The sequence below is a fragment of the Trachypithecus francoisi genome, unplaced genomic scaffold (assembly GCF_009764315.1).
Source record: "Trachypithecus francoisi isolate TF-2019V2 unplaced genomic scaffold, Tfra_2.0 Lachesis_group0, whole genome shotgun sequence".
Lineage (NCBI taxonomy): Eukaryota > Metazoa > Chordata > Mammalia > Primates > Cercopithecidae > Trachypithecus > Trachypithecus francoisi.
Genome location: NW_022681453.1, coordinates 127,785,508 through 127,804,124, shown reverse-complemented (window position 1 = coordinate 127,804,124; position 18,617 = coordinate 127,785,508). Strand labels below are relative to the sequence as shown.

General features: G+C 37.0%; 1 long non-coding RNA gene across 1 annotated transcript in view; it reads left to right on the top strand.

Annotated features, from left to right (window-relative positions):
• The window catches only part of LOC117083781, a 55,027-nt gene that overhangs the window by 31,531 nt on the left and 4,879 nt on the right, over positions 1-18,617 (top strand). Inside the window, exons 5-6 of the long non-coding RNA XR_004437211.1 lie at positions 2,221-2,327; positions 3,094-3,139. This is a non-coding gene — a long non-coding RNA (uncharacterized LOC117083781). The remainder of the gene's footprint in view (positions 1-2,220; positions 2,328-3,093; positions 3,140-18,617) is intronic.

Here is an 18,617-nt window from a genome sequence, read left to right as displayed (position 1 = left end):
GAGTAGCTGGGTTTACAGGCATGCACTACCACACCTGGCTAATTTTGTATTTTTAGTAGAGATGGGGTTTCTCCATGTTGGTCAGGCTGGTCTCAAGCTCCTGGCCTCAGGTGATCCACCCTCCTCGGCCTCTCACACTGCTGGGATTACAGGCATGATCCACCGCGCCTAGCCTTTTTAATTTCATTTCTCAAATAAGCCTCTGATTTATAGGTTATGTAGTATGCTTTGTATAAACCAGTGAGCTTTTCCTCCATATTGATAGTGAAATAGAGGCTGTGTCTGTGCTAGTGGTGGAACAGTGGCTGTTCTCTACTTGTGCTAACCCAGGGACTAGCCATTTGTATTTGTATTTGAGATGCCTCTTTCATTTGTCCACGCAATCATTCCATGATATGATCAAGCCTCTGCTAGAAATCAGGCACTGCACTGCACATTGAGAGACCAAAATAAATAAACAAACAAAAAAACCAAACAAAATGTAAACAAATAAACATATCAAGAAAAAATAGTTATGATAAAATGCTATTGCCATATATTCCACACCATATATTATCACAGCATACTTTATGATATCATAATATGCATGAGTGCCTATAACAGGATGCCATAGAAGCAGGAAGTATTACACAGACCAGGCAGTCAAGGAAAGCTTCCTGGAGAAAAATATATCCACGCTAAGGCCCGTAGGACAACCAGATGTCAGCTATTGTTAGGCACAGAGGGAAGGAGAGAAAGAAAAAGCACTGTAGATGCATTGTTGACATAGAAACTCAGCAAGAGGTGAGGGAAGACATGGCATGTTCTAGGGGTTCTGGTGCAAGAGTATCCATGTGTGAAAAGTAGAAGATATACGGCTGAAGAAGTAAGCAGACCCCAGAAGGTAAGGCTTTCATGAACCATGTTAAGGAGTTAACCACTGAAGAGTGGAATGGGAAGCCTGTGAAGGTGTTTGCTTTGTGCCATTTACACTTCAGGATGATAACTGCTTCCTGCAGAGTTATCAAAGGGGCAGTGGGCAGGGAGGCTGAAAGCATGCAGACAAGTCCAGGAAAAAGGTGGTGGTGAACTGAGCTAGCATAGCAGTGGTGGCAATGAAAAGAATCAGACAGATTCAAAGATTTTCAAGAAGGGAACATGGAAGAGTTGGGCGACTTGTGTGGCCCAAGAAGAGAGAAGACCCTAAATGGTACATGTGGTTGGGTCATTGGTAGGTTAATTAACTACTTAGTTATCTTTTGTTCATGTTTTTCTCTAATCACTTGACAGCAAAGAAGGAAAAATAACTTTTAATTTAGCAGTGCATTTAGCATATTTTAATTTAGCAAATGTGCATAATTTGCAAAAGTAGAGAGAAGAAAATGAAAGTAATCTCCCATTCCTCCATTCACAGACAGGTACTTTTAAAATGTTTTAATATACAAGTATTTCTAACTGTCCAAATTCTTGTTATCTGAATTCAGAAACTGATATGAGTTTGGATAGCACAAAATATTTGTATTTCCTTCCAGTCTTTAAATGTAGACATTTCACAAAATTGGCTGCAAGTCAAATGTGTGATTGTGCTCTGATTTTCTGTTTAACATTATATTTATACATTTCCCTATGTCATAATATAATCTTTAAAAACATGATTGTACTGACTGGATAATCATCCCCCGTACTGTAATTTGTAAACCATTTCCCGATTGAAGAACATTTAGGTTATTTTTTTTTTTGCTATAATAAATACTGTAGCAATGAACATGTTTTTATGCAGCATTAGCGTTTGTTTCCTTAGAATAAATTCCTAGAAGTGGAATTGCTAAATCAAATTATTCACATCTGTAAGTCTCTTAATAGACGATGCCAAATTGACCTGATATTTTATATGAATATTTCGAGTGTTCCCTGTGTTGCCAGAAAACTACGAGTGTTCCCAGAAAACAGAAACGTTTCAAAGATGCCCTTAAATCAGGGATACATACCAGTTATTGAAAAAAGAGAAAATGTGACTGTTTGTTTTTTTAGTCATTTCAAATAGAGTCGTAGGTGTACCTGTCATAATAAACAATTGCCTAATATCTCTTCACACCAACTGAGCATATAGCACCTATCACAGCCCAATAGAGTGGGGATGGTGAAAGAGACCTAGTGAGGAGCTCATCAATTTGTGACACAGTCAGTGGAGAACAAATAAGACAATATATAATCAAGCATTCTGACTTCATATCTACTCAGGTATTAATTCAGCACACATTTCCTGAGTGACCATCAGGTGCCAGATACTTTGTTAGAGAACTGAGATACAAAGATGAATGGCACAGAACCTGCATTCAAGAAGTCTGGTAAGTAGAAACAGACTCATAAACCAATAATATCTACCATTAGTCTAGTGTTTTCTATGTGCTACTCAGTATATTATTAAAAGATTCACAATTATCTTCTTTATTCTCAAAACAACCTTGTGAAGGAGGTATTTTTCTCAACCTCACTTTCCCCAAGCAGAACCCCACATCCTTGCCTTTTTTCTTCTTTTTTTTACATAGGAGAAAACCATGACTTAGGTAATTTGCCCAAGGCCACATGACCAGTGAATTGTGGAGTGGAAATCCAACTCAGATCTGTACAAAATCTGAAGTCTGTTTTCTTGTCCCAGTGCTATAGAATAAGAATATTACAAGAAGTGTAAAAAGAATATTACTGTACAAAGCCCCAGGGACCTGGGACAAAAGTCGAAATTCTACTAGAGGATGAAAAACTGAAGATTCAAAAAACCTCATGGAGATATTATGATTGCGTGTTATCATCTCAGATGAATATATATTCATAAGATAGGCAAAGGAAAAAGACCACTCCAGGTTGATTGATTATCATGAACAAAGGCTTATTCTTTAAATGCTGATATTTTAGACTATAGAGAGTCCATTTTCCACCATCTTTTACTTCTCACTTTATGGGCTGTCTGTGAACAATCTCATCCATTCTGGAGACTATAAACACTGATATAGATATATTACTTTCAAGCCTATGTCTTTATTGTGACCCTCCTACAGATCAGCAGAATTGTATTCTTTTTTTATTTTTTAATTTTTCTTTTTTTTAATCCTCCAGAGCATCCCTGCAAAATGAACTGTGTTCTTAACAACCCACTTCTCAGGTATGTTGACTTATTTCTGTAATCCCAGTTCTTCGGGATGCTGAAGAGGGAGAATCACTAGAGGCCAGGAGTTTGAGACCAGCCTGGGCAACACAGTGAGACCCCATCTATGCAAAGAAAACCCCCAAGAATTAGCCAGGCATGATGCTGTGTGCCTGTAATCCCAGTTATTTGGTGGGCTAAGACAGGAGTATCACTTAAGCCCCAAAATTTGAGGCTGCAGTGAGCTATGATCAAGGCACTACACTCTCACCTGGGCGACAGAAGAGACCTTTTCTCTGAAAAACAAACAAATAAACAATAACCCCCAACTGGATGGTTCCGCTTGGATATTCAACAAGCACTTCAAATGAAACATGATTTGTTCCTTCCAGCCAGATTTTCTTCCTATACTTACTTAAGTTAACCTGATTTCAGAATCTTCTTAGATTTCTAACTATTCCTCAACATTTAAAATTCATTGATGAAATCACCAGGAATCTAGAATCACTAGACTCTCTCTTAAATACCTCTTGATTTTGTCTTTTCTTCTTGTCTTCACTGCCATGCCTTAGTTCAGGCTTTTATTACTTCTCACCTGGAATATTGATTTCTAATGATACCAAAGCAATGTAGCATAGAGACGGTAAAATGGAAAGAGCATAAACTTTGGAGTTGAACAAATATTTAGAACGTCATTTCCAACTTTTAACAACTAACTAAATTTTGGGGAGTTTTTTACTTGACTCATGGATTTTCCCTCTGTAAAATGGGAAATCATAATATCTACATTTCAAGGTTATTATAAAGATTTGGTATGATAATGTGCATAAAGTACCCAACACCATGCCTTGTATACAATAAGTGTTCAATAAGTGGCAAGTGCCTTTTCTTTTAAGTCAGGACTTTTTTTTAGTCACTGAATGAAAGAGATGCAGTTCGAATGAGCTTGAACAAAAGGAGGATAATATTGACACATGTAATTGAGAATTTCAAGACAGGGCTGAAGCAATGTCAGTAGAGTTCTGCCTCTTTTTTCCTTTCACCTCGATTTTTCTCATGTGTTGGCTTCAATGTAATGGCAAGATGGCTGCTGGAAACTTAAGTCTACCTTCTTGGAGAATGCTGTCTGAAAGGATTCAGGTATTAAACCTTAGAAGGGACACAGACTGGTCCTGCTTGAGTTATGTGCTTACCCATGAACTAATTACTGTGTCCCAGGAAATACAGCACAACATTAGCCCTGCCTTGTGTTTATGTGGGACGCTGTGACAAAGCAGAGGAGAAGTTCTTTCAGGAAATTAACGCTTTCAGACAAAAAACAAAAGAAAACAAGACAGAGAAACCCCATGCCTGACATACCTTTCCTACTCAACTCCTGGTCTTCAGCATTTCTGTCCAGGGTATACTCCACAATATAATCAGAGTTACCTTTATAAAATATAAACTATATCGTGTGACTCTCAAAACCTTAAAACCCTAACATTGCTCAGAGAACACGCGGTCAATTTCTTTTTTTTTTTTTTTTTTTTTTGAGACGGAGTCTCACTCAGTCGCCCGGGCTGGAGTGCAGTGGCCGGATCTCAGCTCACTGCAAGCTCCGCCTCCCGGGTTTACGCCATTCTCCTGCCTCAGCCTCCCGAGTAGCTGGGACTACAGGCGTCCGCCATCTCGCCCGGCTAGTTTTTTGTATTTTTTAGTAGAGACGGGGTTTCACCGTGTTAGCCAGGATGGTCTCGATCTCCTGACGTCGTGATCCGCCCGTCTCGGCCTCCCAAAGTGCTGGGATTACAGGCTTGAGCCACCGCGCCGGGCCCCTGGGGTCAACTTCTTTATAGAGGTCAAATATGCACATCTAGCTGACCCCAACCAACCCTCTATCCTTTCCTGCTGTGTTTAACCAATACCATCTATTCCTTTAATACACACTTTTCCCCTCTTATTGTTTACTCAGACTATCTTCCCAGCTTAGAGTGATCTTTTTCTCCATGTCAGTTTAACAGTGGCCAGTCTGTCTTCTAGGCTGCACTGGAATTCATTCTTTTTGTTTATCCGGAACTCCTCTTCCTTTAAGAACCGGTTTTATTCTCACTGCAACAATGTGTTTTTGGAAGCCTTGTCATCACAGCAGCGACTCAATTCTGGTGACATGACCCAGACCAGGCAAGTCATCACTTTTGCAGCCACAATGTTGGTCCAAGGATAAAGAAGTAACCAAATGTGCCAAATGGAGTCCTTCCTAGATTGAAGTTAGGCAAGAGTTACTCTTTCCTTCTGAGTCATTAATTCGGAATTACATTAGCCTAAAGCTGCCAGCAAACATGTTCTTCAACACAAGGAGAAAGCTCGCATACAGTAGGAGAAAATGAGGCCACCATGCTTCATGACTCAGGAGAATCAGAGAGATAGACTAAGGAGTCAAAGAGACTAGGAGAGTCTGTGTGTTCCAGGCCATGTTCTGACAGTGCCAAACCATAATCTCTGTTTTGTTTTTTCTCATAAACTACTTTGAATTGAACCTCTGTCACTTGAAAGAAATTGTCTTCCAGGTCCTGCTTAAATATTTCTTTCACTAGGATGCCTTTCTGGACTGTGTCCTTATAGACCTCTTTTATTATACTGATTACCGTCTGCTTTTTAGAAGGTATACATACGTATTTAATCATTCCACTAGGTTCATTCATTCAGTAATGCTGGCCAAATGTTACCATATTTCTGACTGTGCTAGGCGGAAAGCTTGACTCCTACCCTACTTAGCATAAAGACTGGTAAAGAGTCGAGTTTTGAAAAATATTTATTGAATTGAATTGTGAAAGGTCATTGAAAGACCTTTGTGTCTTCACATTGTGCCCAATGACATGTATTTCTCTCTCCGTTCTAAACTCCTCACTGATAACAGAATCACAAATGATTAAAATATTTCACTGAAAATGTAAATTTTGCAAAAAAAAATGTGAACTGGAGAACATGAGCTACATTCAAAGTGGAAAAAGGTTAGGTTTTCAAATCATAAACTCAAGCCATTTCTGTGTCTTACCTCTAAATAGCAGGTACAAATTGGTTTATTTGCATTTTCTTGGTTAATTACACATTTTGGAATGATCTTTCCATGTGGAAGTCATTGATAACAGGATCTAATTCCAGAGACCAAAGTGCCATTAGTTTCATTGAATTGAAGCATTTTCAGAGGTTGGAGTCAAAGCCTGGGAATTAGAAATTATGGGTCTTAATTACATCTTGGTCACAGATTGGTTGTTTTCTTGGAAGCACACAATCTCAAAAAATTCAAGTGCCTGTAAAATGAAGATGAGAATCTGTGCTGCCTTCAACTTCAGACCTTTATAGAGTTGAATGAAATATTACCTATAAACACCTTTGAAATCCTAGGATTGTGTGCATTAATTACTTTCCTGAGCCTTTAAATCCAGGGGCTATTTCAGCATTATGAACCAATAAGTAAATTGGACTGTGCTCTTATAGACCTTTTTTTATTATGCTGATTGCTGTCTCCTGTGATTAAGATCTCTTGATACAGTGATACACAATCTACTTGTTGGCAAAGAAGTCAAAGGAAAAGGGAAGAGAAGGAAGCTGACCTGAACTGGGTACCTAAGTTACACCAGTTGGGTGTCGGGCTTGGCTCTTTACCTACCTTTAATCCTTAGCAAATTTTTATGAGATAGAGATAACATTTTACCCATAATGAAACTAAACCTTAGCTACGTCACGTAATTTTCTTTAGGATCAAGCAAGGAACAACTGGATGATGGTCTGTGTGCTGGTCTTTTGTGTAATTAATTATTATGTAAAAAGGGCTATGCTTTTGGTTCTGGCAGACTCAGCTGTTTACTTACAACGTTTAATAAAAACTAGGCACCCATTATGGGTGTCTTATCAAAAGCAGTGCTATATATTTTATTGTTAATTATTGCCAACTATAAAAGGAACTTTAGGCTTTAAGGGTGTTTTTGCTTTATCAGAGTGGCTCATAAACTTAGAAAGTTAGCCCTTGAGTTTGTCTCTAGTTGGGACTAGGAATTCTATGGGCAGTCATTCTCAAGCTACAGATTCGGCATCATATTCACTTTAGAATCTTGCTGAAAAATCCAACCCTGAATCCATTTCATGTAGACTCTGAAGAGTGTGTGTGTGTGTGTGTATGTGTGTTTACAATCTCCTCTCTCAGGTAGGAAATTATGACCCAAAATGATATATTTCTCTGGGAAAAGACTAAAGCCAGTTCTGTGGAGGCAGACAAGTGTAGGAAGCCCAAGTTCTCTTTAATGTAACCTGGTTCCCTAAACTCACTCTCCAGTGGCAGATGTTTCTAAATCATCTTCAGAATTGACCTGTGATTCATAAAACCTGTTTGACAGAGTCATCACCTGGACCCAACATGTCCTCATTTCTCATTTTGGAGCAAGTCACGGCCAAAATAGTTAACAGAGGTGAAGAGGCAGCACTCTGGGTAAATATGTGAAGCAGCTAAAGTGAGAATCCTCTGGCAACAAGCCAAAAACCTTACCATGAAGGAGGCTGCACCCCATTCAACCAGCAGATAAGACAGGATAATACCTTCATGTTTCACTTGGCCAGTTCATAATGTACCACTCAAAAGCGAGTAAGTCTGTCAAGCTTGTGACTGCATTATCTGGTTTCCTTCACACTGCTCCTACCATGCCTCCATTGTGTGGGAAGTGCATTACTTGTTGGAGCAGTGAGGCTCAACCAATGTGGAGAGCAGGCCTGGGAGGATTATGGTGAAGGGCAGTGAGGCTCAGCTAATGTGGAGCATGGGGAGAGGTAGAGAGATGTCTAACAACACAAGCCCTGCTTTGCCTCACACAAGCAGACCCAGTTGAAAAGCCGGTTCAGATTTTGGTGGACAACTCTATCGGCAAAAGACAGCTAAAGTTTTTCCAAAGCTGTTTCTTTTGAGCTCAGAGGAAACAGTGTTAGGAGGTGAATACCACTCTCTTAATTTCATTTATTGAAAAAAAAAGGGGTGTGTGTGTGTGTGTGTGTGTGTGTGCATTCATCATTCCTTATGTTGGCATATAAACATGGAAGTCTTTTTTGGAAATAGCCATAGAGTGCTATGGAATAAAGGTATTTCATTGATATTCTTCTTGCACATAAGACACATAATTTAACCTGATAATCCTTTCCCATGGAAACTGGCAGTCATCAAACAATATAGCATTGGTTTCTGATGATAATTAGGGTGTGTGAGGGTCCACATCTTGATTTAAGAGTTTATCTACATGTAAAAGCAAATAGTCTATAGCACAGTTAAAACAATCAGTATATATTGACTATGAATTTGAAATAGTTTCATAAAAATCATTATTTGTTAACTGAAATAGATATGCTAATCACATTGATCATGAAAACTGGCCTTAGAAAACCACAGGGATCATTTAAAACATGCAGAATTTAACAAATTTAACTAGATCCACTCATAGATGATACCCTGCTTTTCTTCATCTCTCTGCCAAAGAAAAATTTAAATTCTTCAGTTGAGAATACCAAGTAAAAAGTGCATAGTAGCTTTTACTAGAGAATCTCACATGCACATTTTTTTTTTTAAGAGACAAGGTCTCTCTCTGTCACCCAGGCTGGAGTGCAATGGCACAATCATATTTCACTGTGGCCTCAAACTCCTGGACTCAAGGGATCCTCCCACCTCAGCCTCCCAAGAAGCTAGAACTACAGCTGTGTGCCACTATGACAAGCTCAATTTCTTATTTTTATTTATTTATTTATTTTTGTAGAGATAGGGTCGAGCCATGTTGCTCAGGCTGGTTTTGAACTCCTGGCCTCAAACTATCCTCCCACTTCGGCCTCCCAAAGTGCTGGGATTACAGATGTGAGCTACTATGCTTCACATGCATTTTAAAAAAGGAGCATTGAACAATAACAAAGACTATTAATAAAAATAGCTAACATCTACTGAGTAACTACTGTGTGCCCTACATAGTGGTGTTTTACATATGTTATTTCAGTTAATTATCTCAAAAACCCTATATACTGATGAGGAAAATAAAGCCTATAGATTTCAAGGTCATATGGCTAAACTAAATGTTGGATTTAGGAATGCAACCAAAGAGGACTGATGCCTGGAACTTGGCACTTAACCATTACTCGATCTTAAAGTCACTAACACGAACAGAATGCACAGACGTAGCAAAGGGAGTTAAATGGCTTGTCATATTGATAGATCTGGGGCAAGAGTTTCCAGATTGTCATTAAGAGTTACTCAGATTACATAAAATCAGCATTAAAACAAGCCGAGTAATCCTTCTTTTTTGCCAGCATGATATCAACAAAGAATTGACCAGGGAGATTAGATTTCTAGTTAATGTTTGTTAAAGCATGGCTGTTCCTATAAATATGTAATGCTGTTCCTATAAACAATGTAAGCACCACCTCACTGTCTAAAAGACCCCAGACATGCTCCATTACAACCTCCTTAAATTACTTTTAAATTAAGATTTGCTATTTAGAAATACACTTTCATTATTTGAAAAAAATATATATTCAATAAAAAAACACCTATCACCTCATCACCCAAAGACCACTGTTTACTTTTTGTTGTTCTTCCAGTTTGTTTGTATACTCTTCTAGTTTATTTCTGTGCCTATATATGCCTACTTTTAAAATAAAAACTAGATATGTCATAATATTATTTCATTTATTGTCTTTTATTATCAATATATGCATGATGTTATTAATATAGTACTTGCTTCCTCTACAACAAAGTATTTATTTGTTACAGAGTGCCATATGAATTTACAACCATTTCTTTCCACTTTTTTATTATAGGAACAGAGCTATAATGATAACTTCTTGTGTATATACATAATTACTTCTCAAGAATTTATTTCTAAAATTAAAACTATTGGATAGTGCAGTGATTAAGGACACTTAGATTCTGTAGCTATAACTCAGCTTCACACCTTAAGAACTGTGAGATTTTGGGAAAATCACTTAGCTTCTAAGTGCCTCCACTTGGTTTTCTACAAAATGAAGATATTAGTACCTACCTTATTGTGTGGTCATTATTTTGTTTTTTAGTATATGAAAAACACTTAGAGCAGTGACTGGCACACTGCAAATACAACGTAGATGTTTGTAAAATAAAAAAAGTACTGGAGCAAAGGATATGCATCTTTTAAAAGACTTTAATAACATATTACCAAATTACCTTCCAGAAAGATTCCACCAATCTGTATTCCTTACAGCAGCATGTAAGCGGAGTACTCATTTTCCTGCCCCCATGGAATAGTGGTTAAGAGTATGAGAGATCAGATCACCTTATTTCAAAATCTGGCTCAACCACCCAGTATCTGTGTTATCTTGGGAAAGCTATTTGAACATGCTAAGCTTCAGTTTTCTTTTTTTGTAAAATGGTGATGACAGTAAATATCTACCTCATAGGATTATTGTGAAACCAAACTGAGACAATATAAAGTGCTTTAAAAAGTGCCTAGTGTAGGCCAGGCTAGGCGGCTCATGTCTGTAATCCCAGCACTTTGGGAGGCCAAGGCAGCTGGATCACCTGAGGTCAAGAGTTCGAGACCAGCCTGGCCAACATGGTGAAACCCTGTCTCTACTAAAAGTACAAAAATTAGCCGGATGTGGTGGTGGGCACCTGTAATCCCAGCTACTTGGAAGGCTGAGGCAGGAGAATCTCTTGAACCTGGGGGACGGAGGTTGTAGTGAGCAGAGATTACACTACTGCATTCCAGCCTGGACAAAAGAGCAAAACTCCGCCTCAAAAAAAAAAAGCGGTGCCTAGTAGTAAGGGATCAATACATGCTGATATTCTATGTTTTTAAAAATGCCTAGTATAGAGTAAGGGATCAATAAATGCTGTTAGTCTATGTTTGCTGTCTCTTCATTTCAAAGATGAGGAAAATTAGGACCAGAAAATATGGCATCTATGGCTGAAATATTAAGGTAATAGATCAAAATGATGCAAGAAATCAAGTGGGAAAAAAGAAATATTTGGTTCTGGATGATAAATATTTTCTCTTTCTTGACTGGCTAATATGGATATCTTTTTAAAAATGTCAGGATGCCTTCCTGTGCCTAGCGTTCAGCATGTATTTATCGGAGACATGTACGGGGGAACTGAAAGGATGGTTACTAAACTTGTCACTGTGCGTTCAGAAAGGAGGGAATTTCATCTTGAAAGAAAGAATCAAGAAAATATGATTTTACAAGGAAAAATGATAGTCTGTGTATCAGAGTCCTTTGAATAAAATCAGTTTGCCAAGTATCAGATGTGGAACTAGTGATTGTGCTCAAACCAGTCAGCAAAAGTTGTATTAGCCGTTCTGTGCAAAACAACAACTACAACCATCTGACAATGAACATAATTCCACAGATAAAACTTACCAATGATACTTGAGTAGACAGATTGAAACTAGGTGGTGTTCTGTTCTTTTTGGGTGCGGCTGGCCAGCTTTCTATGCAAGTTAAGAGGCAGGACTGGATTCCCTAATCAGAGATGGTCTTGTAGAGTATAAGACTCATCACAGGAGACCTACAATTCCGATGGCTTGAAAGATAAAGGATCTAGCATCATTCACTTTGGGAGTTTAAGACAGATAATTTTGTTATTTTTCTCAAGTTTGGCCAAGATTCTTAGAAAGGAAAGTGTACAATGGTTTATTGCTACTGAGAATGGAACTGTAGGAAGCAAATTTCAAGCTGCAGTGTGAAAGATTTGTTAGAATGATTGAAAAAATTTTATTTGTAATATGCCCTGAGAAACACTGCAAATGATTAACAAGGAAAGCTATGCAAGATCTTCAGAAGCATATAAAATAGGACTGTTTTTGTGTTTGTTTCACATTATTTTTGTGGGTCTTAACTACAGGCAGGAGAATAGGCTAGGTAGATGCCCAAGGTTCCTTTCTATGATTTGACGATAAAAAAAACTTGATTCTATAAAGATTGCTCTGGTTTCTTTTCTATTGCAGCTACCCAAGGAATAGCTGTTGCCTTGACAACAAGAGACATTCTTAGGTTCCTCATATGCTAATAGGAAAATGGCCAATTTTCTTGTTCATTAAAGAAGACTGTTGGTTAATGTGTGCATCTCTCTCTCTTTCTCTTTCTTTCTTTTCCTCTTTCTCGGTCTCTCCCCTACCATTACTAGCTACCCTTCAATGAACCTTAGTGAGAGTCAGGGTTAAAAGAAAATAAGAAAGGGTAGAATAGTTTGTATCTTCAGAAATCCCACTGAAGCTTAAAGAAACTCACTCATAAAGGAGTTTGGAGTAAGATAATGATATGGGAATAATAAGAAATTGGCGTTGAGTGTGGAGAGAAGAAAAAAATTTGATAGCATAAAATTCTCAGCTTATGGTAGGACATGGTAGACACACTGACCGGATTCCAGGATGGAGTCAATGTAACTTCACAGATGTGTCAACATGTGATGGCATTTGTAAGACAGTTTTTCAAATAACTGCTTCCAACTATCTAGGTACATGAATACAGGCAGTTCATCTGCTTTTGAATATACTGACTAGATTGTACTTAGCTTGAGCTTTACATAGGATTTATGTGAATAAAACCATAGAATATGGCAGAAGAACAGCAATTACTTCCACATACAATTCACTAAAGTAACAAGCAACAATTAATTCCTCCAGGGCAAGAGCCATGGAATAATCCCTGTTTTCTCCTTTGCTACCTGAAATATAGCCAAATACAAGCTAAGAAACAGATTGACAGCTGATAAAAAGTGCTTTGAGTAAACTTACCCATATATTATGTGGAGAGCTATAGCTCATAGAATAAAAGCAAGCCACCTCTCTACAGTGTCTCTTAAAGCCTTAGCTATGAGAAAGCCAAGTGTCTTAGCCCAGTGGAGGGGTGCTTTTTCCATATAGCAGCATGGAAGTTCAAGCTGAAGCCTCATACCAGCCTTGTTTTTGTGCTGTGCTCACATGGATGATGTGTACAGTATCATGACAAACACACATTTCCTTGTATCTTTACCCTGCACTTTTCGATATAGTGGTTACATGGTGGGTATGTTTTTTGTTTGCTGTTTTCACTACTTCTTGTTGCTCCAAGGACTTTTTTTTTTTTTTTTGCATATTATTGTCGTTAGAAAGTATTTTCCTTTTAATTATAGGAGCAGTTCATGCTCATTGTAAAGAACATGAAAAAAGTTCAAGAAAGAGTAAGGAAGGAAACGAAAGATAGTGTAATTTCGAAGAGCAACACTGAAAGCAAAGAAAGCCATTGCCAATATTTATTTTACTAACAACTAGTGCAGCATACGGGGCATAGAATTCCTGCCCCTTTTTTCTTTATTTCCTGTGCTGAGGCCTGGTCTTTCCGTGGACCCCGGAGAATTAGCTGATGTTTACAAACATACAGGTACTCCTAGGTGTTAACAAATACTCTGATGCCTTAAAGAGTGTGGTTGTTAGGAACACTGGAGAATATATAAGCATTTGAAAAGTTAGGCAAAACCATGTTTACACTTTATAAGGTGATCGTAAAGAGGTTTTGAAAACTTTCCTACTTGTGGCACAATATTGCTGGCAGATTTGGGGGTTAGTTTTTTCACCCCAAATCCCCTGGTCCCTGACATTTCCCACACAATGAGAAGAGCATCCTGTTGGTTGGCCCCACTTTAAAATAGTCACAAAGTCTTGCTTTCTGCCTCTTTTCTCTTCTCCTATTTCACATTCTCCTTTCCTCTCATCTTTCCCATTTAAATTATTCAATTTATGCCCATTGTCTACAAGAAAATATTTTTGTGATCTGGTATCTTTCAGCTTTTCCTGTCTAATGTCATGTCATTCTCCCAGGCAAATGTTACCCCACAAAAGTCACTCTGTGACCAGCAGTGTTAAACTACTTGTATTTCTCCACTAATTACAAGTAGTTCCTTGGACTCCCCCAGCAAAGCTCAGGAGTTTCTACATTATTGTCTTTTTATTGTTATTCCTACCACCTGGAATGCACTTTCACCCAACTTTTTATGGGAACCTTTGTATTCCTATCTTAAAAGCTTCAGGTAAGAGGCTTTTCTTCCTGGGTGGCTCCTCTGCCTCTGCTGCCCTCCCACCTGGAGACATAGAAATGCTTGCCTTGATGAGTCCTGACAGCCTTGCTATACTGTGTGCACTTGGTCTGCTCTTGTTAATTTAACAAAAGTTCTGGAAGGCAATATTCTAGTCTTTTTTGTTCACAGATACATGTCCCCATCACCCTTTACTGAGAGCATGTCACGTATTAGGTGCTCAATGACTGTTAATACAATGAATGCATGATTGTCTACTGGGTACCTTGTGCTAGGAAGCCAGTGCTAAATGAGGTGGATGCTGTCTGACTTATGTTGCTTTTAGAGTAATAGAAGACCAGGAGAAATAAAAAATATAACAAATTCAAGGAGGCAGGACTGTGCCATGATATCAAAAATAATGTATTAGGGGGCACATATAGGTTAGAGAAGGTTGGCATTAGCTGGGCAAATGAGAGAAGAGTACCCAGGCAGAGGGAACAGATGTGTAAAAGACTGAAGTGAGAGAGAACTTGAGGAAAAAAAAAATTTAGTCAGGCTAAAAATTGTAGTGTTAAGGTGAAGGTGAGTGAAAGATAAGGCTGGGGAAGAAGCAGGGCCCAGTTCAGTTCAGGAAGGCCTTATATGCCATGTTAGCGGGGTCACAGAGAGCCATGGAGGAGTTTTCATGGGGAAGGGGTGATGTACTCAGATTTGAGGTTTGGAAAAATCACTTCGACAGAGGTATGGAGATGATGTTAGAGAGTTCACTTATGGAGGTCAGGAGTTCAGATAGGAGGCCGCTTCTGTGATCAGTTCTCCACTTGATGGCAAACTCAAGGGAAAGGATAATCATTTTTTTCAGTGTTGTAACTTAAGGGCTTAGATCACTGTCTGAATGAATGCAACGTTTCTTTTATAAATGAAGAACTTTACTTATAACAATTATCATATCTCAAAAAAGTAAGAATTTAAAAGCTACTTCACTTGGGAAGTTCTATCACTTTACAACCCATCTAGTCATTGGGTCAATGTTGCCACCTCTAGTTAGGCTATCTACCAAGAGATATTTAAGTTGATTTATGTTATCCACTTTGCCTATATTATAATTGATCATTTAAATTGTATATATTTTTGGTCTTTTTCATTAAGTTGTCATTCTCTTGATGAAGATCATGTGCTTTTCTATTTTGTGTAACGTACCTAGGGTTAACCGATTATATCCTGTTTCCTTGAGTTTGTTCAAAGATAGGTAAAAGAGTTGATGGAGATATGAATGAAGGAAAGCATAAATGATAAGTTATCTGAAAGGTTACTTCTGATTTTCCTATACTTGTATCAGAATTTAACCCTTGAATGGGTATAGTTCATCAACTAAAGCCATTTTATTAAGCCTTGTGTCAGCAGATTATGAATACCTGTATTATCTATAACACTGATTAGTGACCATAGCTCTCATTTTTCTTTTGAGTCAGTGAAAAGAGCAAAAGCATTTTCAAAAAATTTGAAAGAATTTCATGAAATTGCATCATAATGAACTAAATCAAAATGTAATATGGTAAACTAATACAGCAATGAAAATATTCTAATTTTTATTGTAATAGTTGATGTCTCCCTTATCCTTGATTTGCAATGCAATGACACTTTCAAAGCATTTTGAGTGTGTGGGATAACATTATAAATTTGCAAACTCAAAAGAGGCAAAAAAGGGGTAACTTCTGATTCAGATTATATGTCAAGTTTAGTTGTATTTAGAGTAAATAGGAAACATAAATTAATTGTTTGTAGGTTGCAGAGTGATATGGACTATTTGTGCTGACACTTAAATATTATCACTGCTTTTCTAAAGCTTTCTGTTTTTTATGATCCATAAAGAAACATTAATTTATGTGACTAGATTAATCACTGATTCAACAAAAAACTTCATGTTTATAAATTTTTATATATCTAAGTTTATAACTTGAGTAACAAGCTGATTTATCCATTACGATCCTGAATTTAAACTTTTATTGCTAATTATTATCATTATTATGATTGCTTTAAAACAATAGCAACTAGCAGTTTTTAGAAGAATAAGAGGGACTATGATTTTGCATCTAGATGTTTTTCATGGATTGACACAGAGTTCTGTGTGGGGTCAAAGATTTGTCATTTTAAAGTAAAAATGAACTGAGGGGAAAAATGTTAATAAATTGTTAGGTTGGTATCTGGTCCAAAATTATTTCTAGGGGGTTTTCTTCTTAAGTACATCTTTAAAGCTGCACCCAAAGATTTGGCTCAGATGTCAGGAATAATGATCTTCATTATAATAGTAGACCTTGATGAGAGTTCTGGCTTAAAAGAAAAAAGAAAGAAAGAAACAAAAAAAAGAGAGAGAGAGAGAAAGGCACTGTGGTACTTTACATATACAGACATGTAGCACCATCTACTGGATTAGAGTAAATGAATAAAATCCGTAAAGTGTGTTTTTTTCCACCAGTAAAAGTGTGGACCTCTGAATATCAAAGCTTCTTAGAGTATTCGTTTGGCCAATTCCTTTGATTTTTAGGACTATTTTACTTGTATGTGAAAATACTTTGATACAAAGAGTCTTCTTTTCTTCTTTGTCTTGGGTTGTAGGAAATAGTCACAGAAAGTTGTTAGCTTTTATTTCAAGTTACTCATCTACAGAAATTAATTACACACACACACACACACATACACACACATGCACACACACCCCTGTACCCAGGTGAATTACATAATAATAGACATACACATCCTTAAAAATATTAAGTAAATTACATACTTTTTTTCACAAGGCAATGGTTATCATGGGCAAAAACAAATTGTGAATGTGTATTTCCCAGAAAAGGATATTGAAAATCTGTAATTAGAGAGGTCTTTACTGTACCTCTGCATTGGAAATTTTTTTAATGTATTTATGTCTCTCTGTTATTAGGAGAAATAAATCCATAAGAATGATCCATTCATTAATTCATTATTAATTCAGTGAGTATTAATGAAGAGATTACTATGTGCCAGGAACAATGATTAAAACACTGAAAAAAGTAACAATGATTTCAGAAATATTGCATAATATTTGGCTGTGAGTTTAATGTCCCTTTGTAAAGACTTACATCCATCTCTTTCATTAACAATGCCCAACAGAACAGCCAACAATCTGATACAGCCTTGTGAAGTGTACACGTTTAAAGATTTTTATACTTACTGGTCAAGATAATCATCACTAAAAAAGCACTTTGTGTAGATAAGGAAATTATGAAATAGGACAATTACAGGACCCCTCTGACATTTTCCCTGTGTGACTTATTTCATTACCCAAGTCATTATCTATTTCATTATCCATTGTTATAAAATGCATTTCCTCAGGAAGTAGTGAGTACCTAATCAGTGGAAGTGTAAAAGCACTGCATGTTGCTGATGTACATTTTGTAGTCGGGGCAATCTTGGACGTTTCTTCTAATTCTGGGGTTATAGGAATGCTGTGAATCTGGTCATGTGCAACTATATTAAGAATTAATTACATAAAAGAAGATCTGAACAAACAGAGACATTTACATATTTCTGGGTAGGAAGACAATATGATAAAATTTCAGTTCTTCAGTTATTCTGTATATTCAAGAAAATTTCAGTGAAAATGCCTAGGGCTCTTAAAAAAAACTTGACAAGTCAATTCCAAAGTTTGTTTGGAGGTGTAAGTGTGTGATACTAGACAGAATAATTGTGATGGTGGTGATAGTATGTTTTGCACTACCATACTAAAAAGCTATGCTACTCAAAACAGTGTGGCACTTTTGTAAAGATAAATAAATCAATGAAACACTAGACATCCAGAAGCATATCTTTCCATGTATGAGAATTTAATATAAAAAGGATGCATTTCAAATCAAAGGAGAGATATAAACTATTTAATAAATGGTCTATTGCTATTTGTTTTGAAAAAAGAGTTATGAATCTGCTTCCTTTCACACACGAACATACATTTCACGTGCATTATAAATTTTGCTGTAGAATATGTAATTATATAAATATGAGAAGAAATTATTGGAGACTTTTAAAATAATCTGGGAAAGGCCTTCCTCAGTGTAGCACAAAAAATAAAAATCACCAAAGAAAAGACTGACAGATATAACTACGTACAAATCTAAAACTCTTTGTCATTCTCTTGTCATGCCTATTCTTTCTACGGATTTTTATTGAACACTGTTATGTTCCAGGCATTACTCTAGATTCTGAATATAGGGTGAACAAAATGCACATGCTTCTTGCCACTAAGCTTAAGCAAATTTTTTTAGATGCATATGGTTCCTGTTGTCATGCGTCTTGTAGTCTAGTGGAAAATACAGAAAATAAGCAAATAGAAACGTAATTATTAATTGTGGTAAGTTGTTTGAAGGTAATTACTAAATGTGGAAAGGTTGCCAGGAGAGAACATAACTAGAAAAAACTGTATCAAATTAT